This window comes from Sorex fumeus, unplaced genomic scaffold (genome assembly GCF_029834395.1).
Source record: "Sorex fumeus unplaced genomic scaffold, SorFum_2.1 ptg000045l, whole genome shotgun sequence".
Taxonomy (NCBI): domain Eukaryota; kingdom Metazoa; phylum Chordata; class Mammalia; order Eulipotyphla; family Soricidae; genus Sorex; species Sorex fumeus.
The window spans coordinates 2,562,430-2,586,385 of NW_026606102.1; the positions used below are offsets into that span (position 1 = coordinate 2,562,430).

The window sequence follows — 23,956 nt, forward strand, 5'->3', positions numbered from 1 at the left end:
GTTCTCTGCTTCTTACTCCCTTTTTAACTAGGGGCTTGTAAATGCACCTCAATTTTTCAACTCTAAAATGGACTCAGCCATATCTACTACAAAGAAAGCTTTATTGAAGTTAAATAAGGTAGCTCATAGAGAATAGCTTTAGACAATGCTGAGGATTCAGCAGCTTTTCATCCTTCTTCCTTCCCAGCTCAGTGCTTGGAGTCACTTCACCAGGCTCAGGAGACCACGTGGTACTGGAATCGAACCCAGGCCACCTGCATATACAGCATGCACTGCAGCCCTTTGAGCCAGCATCTGCCTCCTTAGCAGCATTTATTTTATTATTTTTTTTTTAGGAACTGAGAAAGTATACTTCTAATTTGCAAAGCATATAACAGAAATTATTCATGTACCTGAGACATTAGTAGCGTCTGAGCTTAATGACTTTGAAGAAAAATAGGCTGGATAAAGGACAGACAGAAACAGAAATCCAAAGACTCGTAGCCATGAAAATGATATTCAACATGTTCACAATAAAAAATTTAAATAACAGTAGCAAAAGCCCAACATGTATCTTTACATTTAGTAGATGTGATGTGAGAAATAAGCACTTCCTAAAATTTTGTGGGTATAAAATATAACAGCAAAAATTATATTTACCTTTGACTAGCAATTCCAATTTGAGGACTTTCTCCTAAAATGCAGGTGAAAATACAAAACTATTATATTTCAAGTGGCAGTGTTAGATACTATATATAAGGTAAAAGTCTACCAATAGGAGACAGGATTAATGGACACTCAGCCACACAATGGATTGCCATTATGCTGTGGAACTGTAGCACTGTCCTCCTGTTATTCATCGATTTGCTCGAGCGGGCCCAGTAACGTCTCCATCGTGAGACTTGTTGTTCCTGTGTTTGGCATATTGAGTACGTCACGGGTAGCTTGCCAGGCTTTGCCATGTGGGCAAGATACTCTCAGTAACTTGCCGGGCTCTCCGAGAGGGCCGGAGGAATCGAACCCGGCTTGGCCGGCTAGCTGCATGCAAGGCAAACGCCCCACTGCTGTGCTATCGCTCCAGCCCACGCTGTGGAAAAAGGTTAGAATTATCTCTAGGTGCTGCTATGGAGTGGTATCCAAGGAATGTTTGAGTAAAGAAAACATGGTGAGGATAAGTGACTAATTATAAAAGTGGGAAAGATGAAAAGGACTGAGAAAGAAGACAAACTTTGTTTTAATTTTTTCCATTGTTGTTGAGGCAGTGTGTTGGATACAGGTGTGGGTGTTGTTATCTCAAGGCTGGAGGCCGCACCCTGGACTGTGGTGGGCAGGGGTCTCCATGGGCAATGTTGGATGGTGCCAGGGATCAACTTGTGGTCACATGCTTACAGGACATTGTTCTACCAGCGAGTGAGCCACATCCCCATTCCCAAGATAAGGATTCCCTCCCCCCCCCTTTCTGCTTTGGTGGGGAGAGAGAGGGTTTTCCCAGCAGTGTTTTGAGGACCCAGGGGCCATTTCCAGAGATAGTTTACCTGGTGGTGTGGGTTTTTGGGCCCAGTGATACGTTGCTGATTGGACCTGGTGATGGTTGGCAACCACCACAGTGCTTAGGAGCCAGTTGGTGCCAGATGTGAGCTTGGGCCTCATGTACATACATGCAAGGCATGTGCTCCAAAACTTAGAGCCATCTCCCTGCCCCGCCTGATAACAATCTTTTTTTATTTTTTATTTTTTTTGCTTTTTGGTTCACACCTGGCAATGCACAGGGTTTACTCCTGGACTTGCACTCAGGAATTACTCCTGGCAGTGCTCAGGGGATCATATGGGATGCTGGGAATAGAACCCGGGTCGGCTGCGTATAAGGCAATCGCCCTACCCGCTGTGCTATTGCTCCAACCCCCTGATAACAATCTTTTAAGAAATTCTTTGTTTCAATGATTTAATTTTAAAACTGTGCAAATTTTCTGTATATTGATACAACATTTTTTAATTTAAAAAGCAATCCCACAAATTGAAACTATGTTTAAACAAATGAGTTAAAATATTTATCTTGAAAAAAATGTTTATCTTGTTGGCAGAATAGCACTTAAATATGTTGCAATAGACTTTAAAACATTATTCTCAGAAGTCTCCACTGAGATATATCTAAAGACAAAACTGCTGCATGCGTGCACGTGCTCACACACCCACACACACACCCAGACACATACCCAGACACACACCCAGACACCCCCCCCCCACACACCTACACCCCTTCATGAGAAACCTAAAACTGCTTCCGGTTATCATATTATACTGAGATTATTGGTTTTATGTAGAAAGGATTCTTAACATGTAAGATTTCAGATGTAGAATGGAAGTTCTGTGAAGTCTCAGTAATCTTGAATTTGAATTGCTGCATTTTATTTTTCAAAAATATTCCCATTTCTGTCCTCAAACAAGGCCTAAATGGCCCCTTTTAGCAGTATTTAATAAATGCTAGCTACCCATTCCTACCTGGACACTGAACATTGCCAGAGAATTCGTAAATGATGATGTATGAGTACATGTGTACTAGTGGGAACTTTGAAGATGGATGTTATTTACTTTTGGTGCAGGAAAGTTCCTTATGCAGAGCAGCCATTTTCTTATTACTAGAAAAACATCAGTGTAAAAAGTAGTGGTTCTCAGCACCCAAAAAGAGAGAGAGAGCAAAAGGGAATGCCCTGCCACAGAGGCAGGGTGGGAGGGATACTGGGATTTGTGGTGGTGGAGGCATGGGTACTTAATCATTGTATAATTGAAACCCAAGCACAAAAATTTGTAAGTCTACAACTGTACCTCATGGTTTGTTACTAATAAAAATTAAAAAAAAAGTAGTGGTTCCAATGCCCAATCTCCCCTCCGTAGCCCCCCCCCCCCCCCGCCACACACACACACACACACACACACACACACCTAGCAGTGCCTAGGGACTGCATGTAGCTCACTGCTCAGGCATTTCTTTTGGTAATGCACAGGGGGCAATGGGTGCCAGAGAGAACCTCGGGGTCACTAGTACACAAAGCTTGTGCTCCCAGTCCTTTGAGCATCTCCGTGGCCCTGATTCCCAAACCTAGAATCAGAATCTGTGGGTTTAATTATCTGGGCAATTTCTTCAACCTTTGTGCATGCTAATAGCTGCTGCATTCATAAATTGAGGATGCTAAAAGCACCTTCTTTGTAGGGATCCAATGATTATGTCTGTGTGTGTGCATACCAGTCCTGTGAGTGATAATATCATTATTAGTGCTACCAGCTTCTCATCTCCTATGCATACTGCCTGTAACTCATCTAGAATTTCCCTGGAATTCCCCCTCATCTCCTCTGTTAGCAAAGGAAGCTTCTGTTCAGCTTATACCTGTCTTTGCTGTTTCCAGTCCCTGCCTGGCTACTGCATTTTACTCAGATGATCCTTTTCTCATGTGTGGATAGTCTTGACAATCTCTTTCCATTACCCTTTTTCCTGGACACTTGAGAAAAAATGATTTTGTTTTTTGTGGACACTGAACATTTCCTGATAAAACTGTTAAAACAGCCATATATTGATAGCACTTCTTGTGCCACATCCAATGGTGTTGGCGGCTATTCTCCAAGCAGTGCTCAGGGATGACTCTGGGTGGTACTTGGGGGATGACATGGAGCCAGGAATTGAACCCAGGACTTCAGTGTGCCAAGCATGCGCTCCCTGTATGTTGATACATTTTATGCCAAGGGAAACGAAAGGAATTATTTCAATAAAATTGTGTGCAGAGTGCTTTCTCTGCAGGCATCCAAATCAGTAAATTGAGACTTAAAAAGTTGGATACCTTTTTTTTGGGGGGGGGAGGGGCGGTGGCTGGTTGGGAGGGAGTTGGTGGCACACCAGGGGTTACTCCTGGTTCGGCACCTAAAATCACTCTTGCCGGTGCTCGAGGGACCTCAAGGGATGCTGAGGATTGAACCTGGATTGGCCACATGAAGGCAAATGCCCTACACATTCCTGCCTGGACACTGAACATTGCCAGAGAATTGTTCTGGCCCCAATGGCTAATGCGTTGAAGGGCGCACAGCTTTTAAGAGAGGAGACCTGGATTTGACTGATGCCCTGAAAATCTGTGGACACCTCCTCATAACTCTATTTGCGCCCCTTCTCACCTGCTCTCCCTTGTCCTGCTGGCTGTAGCTTGTCAGAAAGGAGAATCACTCCTGTTCTCTGGTTCTTTCTGCAGGGCGGGTGTGTAGGATTTCAGGTACTGTGTATTAAACTAGCCATTTTATGTTGGCATTTCAAAACCTAACTGCATTTATAGCTGTGTGTATGTAGGGGGTGGGAGTGGAAAATGCTTGCAGTTTCAATCAAGTGGTCTGTCACTGTCACTGTCCTCCCGTTGTTCATCAATTTGCTTTAGTGGGCCCAGTAACATTGTGAGACTTGTTACTGTGTTTGGGATATCGAATATGTCACTGGTAGCTTGCCAGCCTTTGCTGTGCGGGTGAGATACTCTCAGTAGCTTGCCGGGCTCTCTGAGAGGGGCAGAAGAATCGAACTCCATTCGGCTTGTATTCTCTGCGTGCAAGGCAAACGCCCTACCCACTGTGCTATCGCTCCAGCCCAAGCAAGTAGTAATGTTTTTCTTTTTCTTTTTTTTTTAAAGCATTGCATTTATAAATTAGGACTATAAAGTGTTTGAATATATTACCTGCTTTTGTGAACTTTAAAGACATAGATGTCAACCTGTGCCAGGCACATTGTGGCACATACTCTCATGGCACTTGCTTCTTTAGGTGTCTTTCCTCTTCTGTAGCTGATTTTTGTACTTGCCTTTGGGTGGGGCATATAGTCAGATCTCTCTGAAGAGATCTGTTTAGTCCTCTTTAAAAATCAATGGTTCTTCATACTGTTCTGTATGTTTGATAGATTTCAATACAGAAATCAATGGAGTAAGTAAGGGTCAGGTGACAACAACAGGGCAATGTTGCCGAGCAATTACCATTCGATGAAAATCTGCTGCCTGAGCTGGGCCAAGTGGAGACATTAAGAGGTATCTGGAACGAGTCATTTCTGAGAATATTGCTTTGATTATTGGGAGGCAAGGAAAGTAGTCAAACAAGTTTCTTCTTGGCTTGCAGTCTTGTTTACTTTTCTCAGGTTAGAATGGAGAACTCTGATGGTTTGATGAGAACGCGAAGACAGATCCACCACCAACCCTGGCATATTTGTTTCTATGCTAGAAGACCAGTGCGCATAAAGGCAGCCCAGGTAGCACCCAGTGGTATCCAATCTGGCATCATTGTTAAGTGTTGGAAGAATCAGGTTACCCAGCTCTTCCTGTTTTTTTTTTTTTCTTTTTGGGTCACACCCGGTGATTCTCAGGGTTACTCCTGGCTTTGCACTCAGGAATTACTTCTGGCGGTGCTCAGGGGACCATATGGGAAGCTGGGAATAGAAACCGGGTCCACCACGTGCAGTTATCACTCCAACCCCCCTCTCTTCCTGGTTTAACTGTGGACATAATGAAATGAAGAATCACAGTCCATTTGTGATTTGCTTAGGACTCCTGAGGGCCACCACTCAAGTGGTTGTTGTTGTTATTATTATTATTTTCTTTTTGGGGGTCATACCTGGTGATGCTCAGGGGCTGCTTCTGGCTCTGCATTTAGAAATTACTCCTGGCTGTGCTTCGGTGTCCATATGGAATGCAGAGGCTAGAACCTGGGTCACCCGCATTCAAGGCAAATGCCCTACTCACTCTACTATCTTTTTGACTCTGTAAGCGGTTATTTATTTATTTCTTTTGCTTTTTGGGTAACACCCGGCGATGCTCAGGGGTTACTCCTGGCTTTGCACTCAGGAATCACTCCTGGTGGTGCTTGGGGGACCATATGGGATGCTGGGAATTGAACCCGGGTCGGCCATGTGCAAGGCAAATGCCCTACCCGCTGTGCTATTGCTTTAGCCCCTGTAAGTGGTTATTTAAAAAAATTTTTTTTCTTTTGGTTTTTGGCTGCACCCATTGTGCTCAGGATTGACTCCTGGCTCTGCACTAGGGGTTTCTCCTCTTGGGCTTGGGGGACCACATGGGTGCCAGGGATTGAACCCAGGTCAGCACTTGCAAGACAAGCACCTCACCTGCTATACCATTTCTCTTAGTTACTTTTAATATAGCATCTATGAATATATGAATTTGTGAGTGATAAAGTGATGCAGAAGGAAGAATATGTAGAATATAGGAAAATAAATAGCCATTTGTTCAAATAATTCTGGAAAGTCTACAGTGTATGTGTGGGCAAGATATTTAGAAATTAAGGGACTGTAGGAGTGTGTATGGTCCAGCTGTTGGCTTGAGCATCATGGAATGTGGTATCTTCTGGAAGAGGAAGCGATCAAGTGAGGTCTGTGGCCCTTGTCACACTAGAAGTTTCAGGAGTTAGGGACCACCTCCCTCCTGCTTCTCACGCCTTAATTCTGGTTTAGCACTTTCTTACTATTCAGCATCTGGTCAGTAAATGATTTTGAACATGTGTGTGCCAGCTGTGAGGAGCTATTTGTGTTTGTCTTGTGCAAGGCTTTGAAATTGTTTGGCATTTCTTTTTTCGGTTCCTTGTATGAGAAGGAAAGCCACTTCATAAAACAATCCGAGCCTAACTAAGTCCTTTTTAGAGGCAGGTAGCCCGAACACCAGAGCCCTGGCCAGGGATATGGCTGGGGCAGAGCACTTGCCTTGCATGTGTGAAACCCCGAGTTTAGTCCTGGCACTGCAAAAGAAAACAAAACAGTCACAGGAACAAAGTGTTGAGTGCTGTGAGTTTGGAAAAGGGGCACCAGTGTGTAATTGGCCTTTCAGTCTTTGGGTGCTGAGGCTCAGAGAGTGGCACTGTTTTGACCTAGCCCCTAACTTGCCTTTGTGCTGCTGGCTGCACTGCTATTGATCAGTAGGTTTGGGAGGATTTTTTTTGTTGTTGTTTTGTTTTTTTTGCCACACCTGGTAATGCTTAGGGGTTACTCCTGGCTTTGCATTTGGGAATCACTCCTGATGGTGCTCAGGAGGGCCCATATGAGGTAGCCTGGGGTCCAACCCGGGTTGGCTGCATGTGAGGCTGGCACCTTACCCACTGTACTATATATCTGGCCAGGGGCTGCATAATTTGTAATGTCCCCTACCCCTCCTTTCCAGTCTGCTCAAGCTCAGCTTGTCGCTGGCCCCTCCGTTGCCTTCTGGCTTTTATCTGTCCTAGACAAGGCCCTGGCCACATCCCCTAGTCAGAAGTGCCTGCCCTTGCCTTGTTCTTGGAGCAGGGAGAAGGTGTTCTCCACCAAGAAGTAACTCAGTCCAAGTATTTGTGGCTGAAACTGGATACTTAACGGCAGACGCTCTGCTAACCCTGGCTTGGGCTCCTGAGGAGAGAAAAGATTTTGTTCCTCTTTTCTTTGGAGGTTTTTCTGAAGTCATTAAAAAGTTGCTATCATGGTGGGGGAGGGATGGGGGGAGAGGGAGAAGGTGAGAGGTGGGAGAGAGGGGGGGAGAGAGAGCAAGAGAGAGAGAGAGAGGTTAGCATGTAGAATACTGGCCCCTTTGAAGACAATGATCTTAGTTAGTCATGCTATTGAATTCCTCTTACAAATTTTCATGAGGCATTTTTGTTTCAAAATAAAGTTGTTTCATCATTATGACTGCATCCAGCAGTGTGCTGCATCAGTGATGGTGCTGCATCAGTGGTGGTGGTGTGCAGGGGTGTGTGGCGGGCATCTCACCCTGGGCTTTGTATTGTACCACAGGGGCCACATCCCTATGCCCTTATTTAGCATTTCAAAGTAATAACAAAAAAGCCATGTCTTTGCTTTTAATAAAAGCTAAGAAATGAAAAAAACTTCAGATATTTTTGCACATATTTTAGTGTTTACTGTTTTAAACTTAAAGTATTTTATGGAGAACAAGGAACTTAATGCTGTTTTCAGCAGTGATACCTTAGAGTTTTTACCCAAGTGTGTAGTAAATGTAGCATAACTCCCTCCTTTCCTTACCTGGGGCCATGCCCAGTGGTGTTCAGGGTCTCTCTTGTCTTGGGCCTGGATGGGGGTTTTTATACCCTGTGGTGGCGAGCATCAAACCTGGCTTCCTGCTTGCAAAGCATGTGCCTTAGCCCTTTGAGTCCTCTCTTGGACCCTGACAGAAATTTCAAGGGTACATGCTCTGCAGAATCTGGATGAATTCAAGTTAATATACTGAGTTCTCTTAAAGTGGAGTATGTAGATTATGTGGTTTCCCACTGTAGATAATCCTGTTATAATCTTTTGTGCTTCTATTTGTGTACTCTTCTAGTTATTTTCTCCGGAGACCATAAGGGCATCATGTGAAAGCTTCTCAGGTTTTAAGATTCTGATGCTTCTAAAAGCTCACAGTATAGTGGAACCTCTGAAATCGGCCTGGTTCCTTATTCAGGACAGTAAATTCTATAGGTTTCTTGGCATTTGCATGGTCCTGGGCCAGTGGGAGATTTTATTGGTCAAGCTGAGATTTCCCCCAGAGCTCACTTAGCAGTGTTCTTGGCTTCTGGGTTACTCTGATTGTTCTGGAGGTATGAGGTGGGGGCCTCCTTAAAACTCAACTGGCAGGCAGGGCCTGGGGGGTGAGGCATACTTCATCATTTGTACTTACCTTGTGTGTTGCACCAAACCTTGAAAACCTTCCCAAGAAAGTGTCTTCTCTCCAACCCCTTCCCCATTTTGATTAAAATACTATCTTTAATCTTCATGATGATAAAAGAAAACCCCAAAATAAATTTCAGAAGCTGGGTTGTGTGCTGATAGTGTTGATAAAGATTTTACATAGAAAGGCTGGGGCAACAGTACAGCGGGTTGGGCATTTGCCTTTCGTGTGGCTGACATGGAATCCCTTGTCAATTCCCAGTGTCCCATAGTCCACTGAGCACCACCAGGAATAATCCCTGACTCCAGAGCCAGGAGTAACCCCTGAGCATCCCAGGGTGTGACCCAAAAACAAACAAACAAAAAGATTTTACCTAGGTAGTGTTTTGAGCATTCTGAAGCTCTTTCATTGGTCAGGTGTGCTCAGTGAGGTCAACACAGTCTGCTTATCTTTGCAAAGACTTGGGGACTACAAGCTCCTGACTGCACTCCCAGGAGAGCTGTTCCCTTTGAAGGCTTTGCTTCAGGCACCTCGGTGCAGCTGGATACTGTGAGCCTTTCAGATTCTAGACCTGAAGCTGGTTTGATGTTGATTCCTAACCTGGCTTGGCTTTTTAGGTCCTTTTTGCATAAGTCAGAGGAAGCCTGCAAACCTAGCACCATACTCAGCACATTCCTTCTCCTCTCCTTAGCTCCATTCACCATGCCTCCTAGTTTAGACAAAGGAGTCGTTATGGCTGGGCTGTCATAAACATTTATTGACTAGATTCATATTTGTCAATCATTAGTGAACACTGACCCAAGAGAACACATAGTTAATGGAGCATTGCATTGAAAAGGTGGGAAAGAGCAAAGTTCTTTAAAGAAGGCCCAGATAAAGGGTTTTATCTTTGTAATATCTTTCTGGTCTTTGACTTTAGGGGTTGTTGATTCCAGCCAAAGCCTCCTTTCAGGATAATAGTTTAAGGATAATATTTTGGTGTTCTTCTCTATGTTGTTCTGTAGGTAATTGAGAAATATTTACATTTCTAAATTTCTGTTCCTATCTAATTTTTTTTTGTGTGCGTTGTATATCTCCATTTAATCTAGTGTAGCTTTAGATAATGATTTAAAGAAAAAAAATTCAGTATTCTGGCTAATAAAACTGTTTACAAACTGGAAAGAATAATTGTTAAAATTGAAATATCTACTAATTTATGGAAAAGTATGTGATACTGCCAAATAAAATTATAAAAAAATAAAATGTGCTTTTCTGTTTCATGTCTGTATTCTCTTTTGGAAAAAGAAAGGATATTGGGAGTATTGAACCACTCGACTAGATCATTATTCTTTCTTCTTATTTTATTTCTATTATTATTCTCATTATTTCTATTGGAGTTTTTTTTTTTTTTTTTTGGCCCACACCCAGGGGCCATATAAATATGTGTTACCAGGGAACTAATCTGGGTTTACTGCTTGTAAGACAAACATCATACCTTTTCTGGCCCTTTATTTTTGCTTTTCCTTGCTGGATACTTCAGGCCATGGAGCCATCAGGATCACTTTGGTGCATTGTTGGCACCAGTGATTAAGCACAGGATCAACCTTATTCTTGCCTTGGGTGCATCCTAAACCACCAAGAAGATGTCTTCCAGGCTTTTCTAGCTGAGGATCACAGACATGTCCTAAATACTTTAGCACATGTGACAGCACCAGGGGTTGGACTCATGACCTAGCACTTGGCAGGCGCATGCTTCAAGCCATTGAGTTATCTTTCAGGTTTGGAACTACAAAGGGGAAAGGAGAAATCCATGAGCTCCTGTGATGGAGGCACAGCCCCTTCAGTAAACGCCCTCCACGTTTCTGCATCCCTTTCATGGTCTCACTTCTTTTTCTAGTGAACTTTATCCAAATGCCTGCCCCAGGATGATGCTCTCTAATTGCCATAGATCAAATCTCCTTAAAGGATGCTTGTTTAGACTGGCAGGTGGGCAGGTCTGGGTCCTGGATGGGGTCAGGCAGGACAGTTGGATGGGAAATTTCCAGAGACAGCACCTGTAATGGCACGCAGCCATCTGTAAATGAGCCTGTTGCACAAAGTCCCTTCACAGTACTGTGCCACCTCTCACCAGGACTTGGCATGCTGCAGAATGTCAGCCCTGCTGCCTTCTCTGACCCATGTGTCTGGGAATCCGGTTACTCTGGGCACCTCACTTAAGTGGTATATTACCGTATTTGTCCTTTTGTAATTGACGTATTTTACATAACAAAATAAGGGCTGGAGCGATAGCACAGGGGGTAGGGCGGTTCCCTGCCTGCCCTGGCTGAGTCTGGTTCGATTTTTCCGCCCCTCTCAGAGAGCCTGGCAAGCTACCCAGAGTATCTTGCCTGCACGGCAAAGTCTGGGAAGCTACCTGTGACGTATTTGATATGCCAAACACAGTAACAAGTCTCACAATGGAGACATTACTGGGCCCTCTCGAGCAAATCGATGAACAATGGGAAGATAGAACTATATAACAAAAGGTTGTATCTGTGTGCCCCCCAGCAATCCCCCCAGCTCCCCCACTCAGGGGCTTTAACCTGGGCAGGGTTTTAGGCATGTGAAGCACACACTTGCTTCCTAAGCTACGTCTTCCATCCTAGAGCTTGTGTTTTGTCTGTGGGTTGTCTTTTCAAGTCCTTTGCCTTTTTTTGTTGTTGGCGCTTGTGCATTTCCCCTTTTCTTCTTAAAAGTTGTTTATTCAAAGGCATTTACTTTTGTTATATGGGGCACACATATACTTTTTTCAGGTTTGCTTATAGATTCAGATTCAGAAGTTTCATATTTTCATTTTTTTAAAAGCTATCAGATTTACAAGGATTAAACTCCGTTTTCTGAAATGACCTTTTGACTGCCAACATTGTATAAATATTTATGGCTGTTTGATTCAGTACTTGCTATATTTAGCATTTTTACATGAGGCCACATTTATATTGCTGTAGTGGTATAAGATGAATGCAAAATTAATGATTTTTCTAACTGGCTATCCAGTTGTGCCACCACTAAAAAAAATATTCTTAGCACTGATTTAAAATCCATGACTTTAGATTATTGTTTTCTTTTTCTATTCGGTTTTTGCACCACAGTGGCAGGGCTCAGGAAACCATATCGTACCCCAGGGATCAAGTCCAGATCAGCTTTGTGTAAGGCAAGACCCTTATCCACTGTACTTTATTTCTGGCCTGATTCTGTCTCCCTAAAACACACTTGAAGGGGCTGGAGAGATAGCACAGCAGGTAGGGAGTTTGCCTTGCACGTGTCCGATCCGGGTTCGATTCCCAGTATTCCATATGGCCCCCTGAGCACCGCCAGGAGTAACCCCTGAGCATTGCAGGGTTTGACCCAAAAGGAAAAAAACAAAAACAAAAAAAAAACCACACTTGAAAATGTATGCTAAAACTTAGAGGAAGGGAGGCTCCGCTGGCCTCACTATGTCTGCCATTTTCAATTTCCAGTTTTTTGACAGTGATCTTGCTGCTTATATGTACCTGTGCTTATATCCGATCCTTAGCACCCGTATCCTGGACAGAAGTAAAACTGGATTGTTGGGTATATTTTGGAATTGTGCCCGAATTGGTGAGCGAAAGAGTCCTTATGTAGCAGTATGCTGTATAGTGATGGCCTTCAGCATCCTCTTCATCCAGTAACTTGTCAAAATGCCAGGACTTAATTGTCTTCAACTTTTACAATGAAAAAAGACTTTGTCTACAGATAATAATGAAACAGATGGTTTGCCCCTTTATCTCTGAACATTGATGAGATAAATTTCCAGCTGCTACTCTCTATTTTTACGTTTTGGATCAACGTTCTATGTAATAATTAGGATATAACCATTTAATATTTAAAGAGTTGCATGTTTTCATAACAGTCAACTTCAATACGGTCACCACAGTATTATATTCTACAAGTGTCATCCTGTTGTGTCAGGTACCAGTTTAGCAAGGTTTCTAGGGCACATAGTAGAAAACAGAATTAGAAAATTCCTTTCATTGTGATTTGAAAATGGTGAATCTTTATGAGACCTTTCTAGTATAGATTTTTTATTGGAGAAAAATTTCAATTTGTATTGGTAAGGATTGCATTATGTAATGCTTGCTTTTCCTCTCAACACACCATTTTGAGCATTGACCAGAATATCTCTACTAGCAAACTCTATTGTTTATGACAAGTGTTTAAACTATTTAAAATAAGCCTAAGCATTTCTTAAAGGGAGAAGCAAATAAAATGTAACTTAAGAGTAGTGTTTGGAAAATGTTCTTATTTAACATAAAAAGAGTTTAGAAGAGCTGACTGGTGCAGTAACCTCTGAAACCTCTCTGGTGAGATGTGGATAAAAGTCTTAAACATAAATTTGACAGCTCTTATTCTCTGAAAAATGCTGTTATTAGAATGAAAGAGCAAAATAGAACAATTACAGTAAGATAATTCGATATGTGTTTAATGTCAGGTCTTCTAAAATGAAACACCTTTTTAATCGTAACCAAAATGCAAACTATATCTGCATTTTTTTGTGATGTGTTTGTGTATGTGTGTTAATACAGCACTTTAAATCTGAAAAAAAAAAAACTTAGAGAAAGGTTGTGAGCACTGTGGGTTGTTTTCAGCTTGAGGTGCCATGTGCTGGTGAGGAGAAGGCCCCCTCTGAGGTAGGCTTTTGTCTGTGAGTCACTTCTGACTGGGACCAGGGTTGTTGAAGTGCAGGTGGTGAGCTACTGAGTGTGAGCCAGAAAGTCCTCAGTAGGGAGTGAGTCAAGTCCAGGCATTCCTCAGGCTCCTTTGAGAGTTAAGTCTACTAACTGACACAACATAAAAAAGTAGTAATTTAGCCATAATTCAAACTACTAATATAATAAAGCACAAAATTGTAACATTGCTGCTTTGAGAGGAATTTGAGACAAAAATCAAGTCTCTGGTTTCTGAGCACTTCCCCATTAGCTAATAGAACCAAAACGTTTTTATAAAAAGAGACATGTTATAATTGCTCCTTATCTTGACCTGGATTAAATATAGTAATTTATTTCCTTAGTGATTAAAGTATCAAGCAAATGTCATGTTTCACTTAGCTTTTCACATGATACTTATTTCATTTAATCTTTTCTCATTTGAAAATTTTGTTTTGAACAAATAAATGGTATAAACACCAGAGAGTGTTCTGTAATAGGAGAAATATTTCCCCTTTTCTGCTATACACTCAAACATAATTTTGGGAGAAAAATGTTTTATAGATGGTGAATTATATGCTCTGGGGCTGGAGCAATAGCACAGCGGGTAGGGTGTCTGCCTTGCACGCAGCCAACATGACTGACCCGAGTTCGATTCCTCCGCCCCTCTCGGAGAGCCCGGCAAGCTACCGAGAGCATTCGATATGCCAGACACAGTAACAACAAAGTCTCCAATGGAGACGTTACTGGGCCCGCTTGAGCAAATCGATGATCAACGGGAGGGCCTTTACTTTTTCTTACTTACTGTGATGCTTCTGAGTCAGGTGTGGCATTGATAATGGCTAAGAATCCTGTTCAGACGAGAGTCCAAGTATATTAAAGTTGCATTTGGGATAAAATTAAACACACGAAATAGCTTAGAGTGCTGAACCATTGTTCTCAGTTTAGTGAAGGAATATGGATATATTTTCAGCTTTTGCATGTAAAGATGGTTTTTTTTAATTTCACTGATAAATTGGTGAAGTGGTGTTAGATAACTTCATTTTTTAAGTTTATAGCATAAAACAAAGTAAATCGCTAATTTTCCTGCTCAGTTATGTTTACTCTGCAAACTTAATGTTTGGTCTCTCAAGAGCATATTGTGCTGTCTGTGCCAAATATCTTACGTTCTTTCCCAGCATCAAATGGGCCATACGGGTTTTCCAGCAGGCAGCTGGGAGAAGGGAACTTAGTTCTTTTCCTCCAGTGTGAAGCAGTGATAAATTCCTATGGGAAGTATAGTATTCACTTCCGTCCAAAATATATAGCCTATTTATCATTCAAATATGTCTCATGAAAGTTTTGCATTTTTCTTCTAATATGGTAGTGTATCTTTGCTTATGGTTGCTATCCCTATGTAGTTACTCTCTTTTGGGATCTAATTTTGGATGATTCTTAGATCTTTCAGCATCCTGTTCCTAGTAAAAGACACCAAGCTGGGTCAGAGAGATAGTAAAGCGGTTAGGCCACTTGCCTTGCATTCAACTGACCCGGGTTCAATACCCAGAACCCCATATGATCTTTAGAGCATTGCCAGGAGTAAGCCCTGAGCACTGCTGGATGTGGCCCCAAACCCAACCAACCAACCAACCAACCAACCAAGACACCAAGTTGCACCAGCCTATGGTGGGTTTCAGCTGGCGGAGCTTCCTCAGTTCTGTTTACCACGCCCTCACCATCTTCCTGAAAAAACAAAAACAAAAACAAAAAACAAAACAAAAAAAAACCCCTGCAAGTCTGGGGGCAGAAGGGGGGGGATGTTGGGGTGCACCGACATACAGGATGTGGCCCTTTCCAGCTCTTTATTTGGTCTTTAGATTCATATGTTGCTAGTAAACTTGGAGGGTTTGTTACCAGGATTCCTGTTGGTGATCTGATTAGTAACTGACTTTGTGACGAGTCATTTCATGCCTCTGAGCTTTGGTTTATGTGCAAAATGAAGCTCCTTTGTAGGAGTTTGAATGTAGTATCACGCACAGGGTTTATTCCCGGCTCTGCACTCAGGAATTACTCCTGGAGGTGCTTTGGGTCCATATGGGATGCTGGGAATCGAACCCGGGTCGGCCATGTGCAAGGCAAACGCCCTACTCGCTGTGCTATGGCTCCAGCCCCACTCCAGTTTCTTTGATTGCAGCAGGTGGTGGTCCAGGCCTTGGACAGCTAGTGAGCCCCCAAACTAGCCCAGGTTGCTTTACCCTCATGAGGTCCTGATGACCAAATTGGTGGTGGTGAGGATCAGCGCACACAGCTCTCTGATCTTTTTTGTGTTTTATAAAAGTGACCTGAAAAGCCTTGAGCTCCTTGCGACATTTAGCCTGAGTGAAAGTACTCTTGTATATTCTTTTCATGTCCATCTGATGAACCATGTGAATGAGTTTTTTGGGGTATAAAGCTAGTCAGAAATTTGCATTTGTATGTGCCCCCCACCTCTGAATTGAATATGCAGTAGTGCGCTTTCAAGGAGCGCTGGGTTCTGCCTCTTCATTTACAGAAGAGACTAAGCACTCCCTGTGTTGTTTGTAAATAGACCAACTTGGCTCTCTTAACGCTCATTAGGTAGTGGAGCTTGGGCCCTGGACACTGTGTGGCACAGCTGCACTGCTTCTCTGTCCTTGTACTCTGCCTCACTGCTGCAGGCATTGTGTTATCTTGGCAGGATGGGTGAGCTTGCTGGCATCATAGGAAGAAGAACTGCTTTTTTTTTTTTTCCCCTCTGTGAAAAAGAAGACGTTCTTACAGTTAGCCCATATACCACATAGAAGTGAGGTCATCCTGTGTTTGTCCTCCTGACTTACTTTATATAACATGATATCTGCCAGTTCCATTCATGTTGCAGTGAATTGCATCATTCCTTGCAGCTGTGTTATATTCTTCTGTGTGTGTGTGTGTGTATGTGTATATATATATATATATATGTATATATATATATATATATCACATCTTGAGTACCTGCTTCACTTTGTTAGGAGGATGCTACATAGTAGCAACAGTTTCAACAGTTCATACTGAATGCTCTTCCAGTAAGAGACTTGTTGGCCCTGATAGTGAAACTGTGGGTGATTGCCTTAAGAGAGGCTGAGTGCAGGGACCCTTCCATCCTTGAATTCCTGTGGTTTTTTCTATAACACTCTCTCACCTCTCCCTCTGCTTTGCTTAGCAGACTTTTTTTTATCTCCCATGGAAGGGAAGGAAGCTACTGAACCAGAGATTTTTATTTAGAAACTGCATTGGCTTCTTACTGAGTTCCATGATAGTATTGGTAGAGTAAGACCTGGGGCTTAATAACTAGGCCCTATGGGATGTGCGTAAAGTGGAGCGAGGGACGGGTACATGTCCACGGGCCCTGCAGACTGCTTCCCATGTAGATCCTCTGTAGTAGGGAGGTTCATCCGTGAATGGACCATAAGGGGGCCAGTTCCTGCTCTGTGAGACTCGAGGACCTGCAGTTGGAAGGTGTGTCTGTGGATGGCCATGAGGGGCAGCCGTCCTGAGTATTGAAACCCAGGGCTGATGTAGCAAGGGCTTGCTGCCTGCTGACAAGCCACACTCTGGCCTTTCCGTACTGGTTTCTATACTAGTGATGGCTCCGAGCCACTGAACAAAGTGGGAAAGCCTTATTTGTTGGCTTTACAGAGCCTTTCCCTTTTCTCCCTTAGTATCAAAGATGAACCATCTGCTCTATGAGCAGTTCTCATCAGCCTCTCAGATAATCTTTTAGAGCAGGAAAATCTGGACAAGCAGCCAGCGACTGCCTTTGACCTAGATGACCTCTTCATTCAGGCTGGTCGGATTGTTTTGAACTACATCCAGTAGTGCTGATATCTGTACTCAGGGATCCCTCCTGGCGGAAGTTAGGGGACCATATGGGGTGTGGGGATTGAACCCAGGTTGACCATGTGCAAAGCAAGTGTCCTACTTGCTGTATTATTCCTGTGGTACCAAGAGCAGGTGATTGGAGACGTTCTCATTGTCATTATTAGTCACCCTGGTTTTCACTCTGATGAATGGAGGAAAGAAAAGGTCAGAGGTCTCTTTGCTAATGCCATCCAAGTTGGGTGCTTTAATTAGATCATGGTGAATGGGTGGGACATTGAAGACGAGTTTAATTTGTTTGGAGGCATCATCTCCAAAGATGCCAGCTCTTCCCATTGGCAGAATTGCTCCTTCATTCCTGTTTTAGTGGAGAGAGGGGAACCTAGCCCATGTGTTTCATCTCTGCTGCTGGGTTGGATGAGTCCTCAGGGAAGTTTTGTCTTAAAATAAGAGGTCACACCTAGCTTAAGGGAGGGTGGGGGCGCAACTCAGGGCCACTCTCAGTGTCTCTCCCTGGTTAAGTTGGTCATGACTCTCCTGGCAGACTGCTCTGGCCTTGGGAACTCCAGGTGATCCTTCTGGTAGGCATTCCTTGATAACACTGCACAAGAGCAGCGTCTAAAGTCTAGGCTCTGCCTGCAGGTAATGAGAATTAATATAGCATAGTCTCAGCTCCAGGTGTCATCTGAGAGGTGATAATTAAGAACGCAAAGCTCGATCAGATTATAATGAACATGTTTCACAGAACACTTTGGATCTAGAGAAGACGGCGACGACAATTGTTGAAAAAAGCCAGAAAGACTTCTTAGAGAAGGTGGTTACAGCATTTGAGGTGACCTTTCAGAGATTGAACTGGAATTTTCCATTCTAGAACCTGAGGCAGATTTCAGAAAAAAATCTCAGTACAGAGCCTTGGGGACAGTAAGGGCTGGTGAGGGTGCACTTGTCAGGTCCTTGTCCCAAAGCAGTATTTTTTTGTTCCTGCTATGCCAGGCTCTCCTTTTGCTGTTTGTTCGAAGTGTTCCTTCGGTCCTCCCCACTGAGTACAGGTGCAGGGTGGTCAGGGACTAACCAGCTGTGTGCTGCCTCCTCCCCTCCCCTCTGCTTTTCCCCAGACAGCCTTGCTGCTGTGCCTCTGGGCCATGTGTTGGGTAAGGTTCTGGGGACTAAACTTTGAGTGCCTTGATGCCTCTTCGGGATGCCACTGAAACCCTTGCTCCCTGATGGCACTTTGTGTCCAGGAACCAGGCATTCCTAACTTTGCATCTTCTGTCTTCTCGAGAAATGTCTGCCTTCCCTGTGTTTAGGTCAAGTCTTCCTGCTCATGTCCGATGGGCGTGGCTTTGTGTCTTGGTAGTGTGATTGCCTTAGTGGGGAAGAGGATCCATATTTATGTAGTACAAGTACACTTGGCCATGGCTGAAAATCCTAACGACCAAAGAGCATATTTGTATGAGTCACAGTTCGTTACTATCATGGGAGCAAGTGAGTATAAAGGCAGGGCAAAGTTTCTTTGAAAGCAAAACTTTAGCACAGCATGTTTGTTGAAGCAAGTTGTTTTTGTGGTGCCAGAAGCACATGTGTCTCTGTCCTGCCTGTTTGTTGAACTCCCATGATGCTCTGCAGTGCGTGCTAGAATCACCACCACAGCCTGGCAGAGACTCTGGGATAGAACATCACGAGGAAATGGGGCCTCCGATCGGCTCTTGAATGTCGTTGAAGACTGAGCATCATCCACCTGCAGGGACTGTGTGGGAAGATGGGAGTGGGAGGCAGGGGACGTTCCGGGGCATTGAGGAAACAGATGTGAGAGGACTTGTGGAATGCTGCCTTTTTTCTAGTGTTGTGCAAGCAGCTCCGAAGTTGCTTCACTTCCTCAAGAAGTGTGTGCAAGAGAAGGATGTGTCACTCACACAGACATTACTTGTGCTGAAAAATGTCCTCTTTAAAGCTGGAGGGCCGTGGGGTCTGAGAGGCGGAGGGGAGAGGGCCTTATTGAAAACCAGCTCCCGGGAGGCTGGAAATCTGAAATACAACTCAGAGGGTCGGGACCTCTCCTCTCTCCTCCCAGGGAAGGAGTGTTTTAGCAACTTGGGAATTTGGAGGAAAAACTTGGCATCGGGCTTTCCTTCCTCTAAAGTGGGGATCATAGTGGTGTGTACCTCAGGGGATGGCCCTGAATTTAAATGAGTTAATATAGTCTAAAAGGCTTGGCATAACGCCCAATATACATACGTAACAGGGTGTAGTGGGTATACCTCTTTATTTTCCTCATCATTGTTTTTAATCGAGATTTCCCTGAGGTTCTGCTCTCAGTTTCTTCCTGTAGCTCTAAACTCCATGCACCTTGACTGGAGGGGAGAGAGTGCAGAGCCTGGAGCCTATGGGGAGCAGGTGGAGCACTACAGATTCTGAGAGACATCAGCTGTACCTCCTTAGTGCCTGGCACAGAATTGTGCCTTCAGGAATATTTGATGATGGAGCCAACAATTGCTCCATTTAGCAGCTGAAAAAGATGCTTTAGTGTATATACTATTAGGGCAAGCTGGGCAAAGGTAGATGAAAACCCTGTACTATCTTTGCAGGTCTTCTTTAAGGATAATGTTTTATGCTTTTTCTTTTTTTTTTCTTTTCTGTTACAGACAACATTTTTCAGAGTAAATTGTTTTTTAAATTGGGGGAGGAAAGGGAGTTGTCAGGTTTCAGTCACAAAAGATGAAAAGATTTGCAGTGTAGTTAACTGTACTGAAATTGTAAGGGGAAAATGGGGTGTTTCTTTTTTACCACAATTTTAAAAAACGAAAAATAGACCCTCCCAAAATCATGTAAAGATAAACACACCCCAGGGACTAGAGTGATAGAACAGCAGGTAGAAAGCTTGCCTTGCATTTGACCGACCTGGATTCAATCCCCAACATCCCATATGGTCCTCTGAGCTCCACCAGGAGTGATTCCTGAGTGCAGAGCCAGAAGTAAACCCTGAGCACCATCAAAACCCAAAGCAAACAAAAATTAAAAAATGAACGCACCCACACAGCAAATAGCGAGGTTTGACTCTAACCCTGACACCATATAGGTGGGCTTTGGCTAAATTATTCCTTTCATGAATCATTATTATTTATAAAATGAAAAGTCATTACCTCATTAGGTTGCTGTGAGCATTAAACAAGATAAAAGAACCTTAGTAGAGGATCTGGCATCAAGTATAGCAAGTGCTCCAAAATGTAACTGCTGTGATGTTGATGATTGATACTCAGTTGGTTGATTAAGTCCTCTCTTTTCCCGATTGATGTTGTTTTCAGATGTTTGGTGTCTTTTCTCTCTGTCCCTGTGATGAGCAGCGCTGTGATGGATTTGGCCTTGAAGAGCTTGAATCACGTTTACTTAGGTCCAGGTTCTGGGGTCATGACACCTATATGTTTCCATTGCTAGCTGGCTGCCAAATAGTCTGCATTTTGCTCTGCCCCACAGCATTGCAGGGAATAGGCATTTAATAGAGAGGGAAGAAAGGAGTGGGGGAGGGCCTAGTTCACCTGCAAGAGGGGTGCCCTTTTTCACTAAGGCTTTAACATCAGAGGGTGCCTTCTGCTTCCTTGCCGGGCTCCCAGAAGACGATCCCAAGCACAGCCATTCAATCTTGTGCAAATAGCTGGGTGGAGTTGCTCCCCATTGCAGCTCTGGGAAGGTGGGGCTTGGCTGACTGGCTCCAGGGTGGACAGATGCCCAGAGGCACTGAACTTTCTTTCTGTGGTGGGATCTGGAGCCGAGAGGGAGGGGTTTGGCTTGTGTCCTCTCTCCCTTTAGGGTTTGGATTCTGTGTGCTGTATGTAGGCTCGTCAGCACAGGAGATGCTGAGAACCCTGTGAAGGAGGGTTTGGATGGCTTATGGGAATCCTCACTCACATGCAATCCCAAATGGCACCTCAGTGCGTTGAAGAAATTACTTTTTTGCCCTTTTTTTTTTTTTTTTTTTTGGCAGTGCTAGGGATTGACCCCAGGGCCTCACACATACAAAGGCAAGGGCTCTATCACTGAGCTACCTCCTGGCCCCTAAAGAGGGTTTGTAAATTAAGAATAGTGTTTCAATAGCAAAAAGTTTTCTTTTAAATTCAGGGGAACAAGAAGCTGATTTAATGAGCACTGAATTTTGTGTTGGATCAGAGGGATTGTCTCGGTCATCTGCCAGTTTCATTACCCAATTTATTTCTGATTTCCTTAAGTTTGGGGGCTACACTAGGTATTCAGAGATTTCTTCTGGTAGGATCTTTGGGGAAATGCATAGTGTTGGGTATTGAACCCAGGGTCCCACAATTTGCAGAGCATGTGGTCCAGCCCTTTGCTCTATCTCCCCAGTGCTGCTTCTGATTCTGACTTGTTGTTTGAATTTAGGTTGTAGTAAAAATGTGATTCACGAAGACTTAACCAAGTAATTGCAGATAGTTTCCTAGTAACTTCATTTTCAATTTCAGGATACTATTCGATAGAATGGACTCAGAAGTCTGAAAGATTATGGGGACCCTTTATTACAAAGTTGAATCACACTGTCCAGCGACACTCATACTCTATGACAGACACAGTGAGAATGTGTGCCTGTGCAGTCGGCTGTGAAGTCACTTGTCACGGTCACTATTCCCCTGTGAGAACCTGAGCCCAGCAGGTATGTCAGAGACGTATGTGCCTGCTTTATAGCTAGGTGTGCTGTAAGCTTGCCAGAACAGTACACATGTTTGAGTAATTTCAAGGGAGCAGACAAGTACATACCGGACTTTAGAAAATCGCGTTCCAGCTTCCTTCAGGGTCAGTTCTGCATTTACGAGATACTTAAATATGTTCATAGAATTGCTGAGAGCAGCTTTATCTCAAGGTTCATGAAAGGTGGCCTGAGTATGTGGTTCCAGTAGGTTAAAGTTTGCTATAAAATCTGAGTTGGGCGGGGGTTAGACTTTCAAAAATTGTTAAACTCATCTTTATATCTTTAAAATGCAATCTGAGTTTTTCCTCCCAGAATTGTATCGTACTCTGACTTTTTGTTCCCATTGCTTGAATATCCTTGCTTTTCATTTCATAAAGAAAGTTGGGTTGCTGGGGATCGAACCTGGGTCCACTGCGTGCAAAGCAAGCACTTACCTATTGCACTGTCACTCCAGACCACAGTTGCAGCTTTTGACTATGTACCTAACGTAGAAAGTAAGCACTCATGTAATAGCAGTGGAAGTCACTGGATTGCATGGTGTGGAAGACTGGATCCCCAGAAAGCAGTTGGTGTCAATTAATTGCTCTCTCCTGTATTTCTGAGTTAGAAATCCTGGTAAGTAGGCAGGACTTTTTGGAGCTGCGTTGGAGATTTTAAAGCCGTTCTCAGGCTCTGTAGAACCTCATGCCATGATGTATGTCTGCTGTCCTGGCTTAAGTCAGTTACTGTGGGGCAAAACAGCAGCTCCTTTAAACGGTCTGTGAGGGAAATGTCAGCACTTCAGTACAGTCCGTGCTGCTTCCTATTGATGGAAAATATTGACTGTTTCTGCTACTTCCGAAAGAGGAGTGGCGTTCCAGTAGTATTACTGCCCAGTTTTTTTGGACTTAGCACATCATTTCAATACATATACCCCGAGTTTTGTAGGAGTGCATCTACTGTATGAATGAAGACTAATTACATGGCATACATTACACCACAAGCTGGTCGTAGACATACTGTTATCTAGTATACGACATAGGCTGTTAAAACTTTTGGCTCAGAGCTTGGCTGACCGGGAGCTGGTCCCTGGGTTGGTGTGCTTATGTTTGTGTGGTAGAAATAACGTGCCAGTGTGTGTCTGCGTCCATCATCCTCACAGCAGCAGATGCAGCTCTTCCGTGATAAGTGCAGCTGCTGGATGGTCCCATCTGCCCTCTGGCTCCCTCACTGCATCCCAGTACGTGTTGAAATACAGAGTACATTTTTTTAAGCTCTCCTTTGTTTATAGTTTGGACATCATCTTGAAATCTCACATGTAAATTGTTTATATTGCTTTTGATTATCATTTCTGGGTAGTAAAGGGAGCTTTTATACATGTATGGTTAGGACCAGGGAGCTAACTCAGGGGTCAAGGGTACATAGTTTGAGTATTCAGACTCGCTCGTAAGGCCCCCATGACCTCTGGGGCCCTGTTCATCTCTGAGCAGTACTGGGCCCCAGTGTGAACTGTCAGGCCAGCTTGGCCAAATATTCCAATCCCCTTGAGCTCTGATCGGGAGGTCTCCTCACTCAAGTGTATATCTGTGTGCTTAAAAAGAGTGAGAAGGGTGTTTGGAATCATTGATCTGGAACAATGATGTTGCACCATTTGTTTAGTTTTTGGGGCCACACCCGGCAGTACTCAGGGGTTTTTCTGTTTCTGCACTTAGAAAGCACTCCGGGCTGGCTTAGGGATCAAACCCAGGTCTGCTAGGCAAGTACTCTACCCACTGTACTATTGGTCAGGCCCCTGTTATATAATTTAGACCTGGTGTAGGGCAGAGAAGTCTGTCAGGAATTAAAACTTTATTTGATTTTAAGTGAATATGTGATGTGGCCTTGTTTCAGAACTCACTCAAATGAAGAGTTATGTTAGCTGATGGATTTGAAGTTTGAGCCAACAAGCTCCATTGGGAGTGCCCGCATGTGGTTTCAGAGAATACTAGAAAGTTTTTTTTAAAAATTTTTTTATATGTTAAAGTGATCTGTTGCTGTTTTAAGTGAATTTTGTATTTTCATGCTTCTGGGGTCTAATTCAGTAGCAATGTGTGATATTCATTGAGAATAATGAAGGGGTC

At 43.6% G+C, this 23,956-nt stretch overlaps 1 protein-coding gene and 1 pseudogene across 1 annotated transcript in view; both read left to right on the top strand.

Annotated features, from left to right (window-relative positions):
• The window catches only part of JAK1 (Janus kinase 1), a 111,430-nt gene that overhangs the window by 11,865 nt on the left and 75,609 nt on the right, over positions 1-23,956 (top strand). The gene's annotated exons all lie outside the window — the stretch shown is intronic.
• On the top strand, positions 12,083-12,715 carry LOC130031054 (protein kish-A-like; annotated as a pseudogene).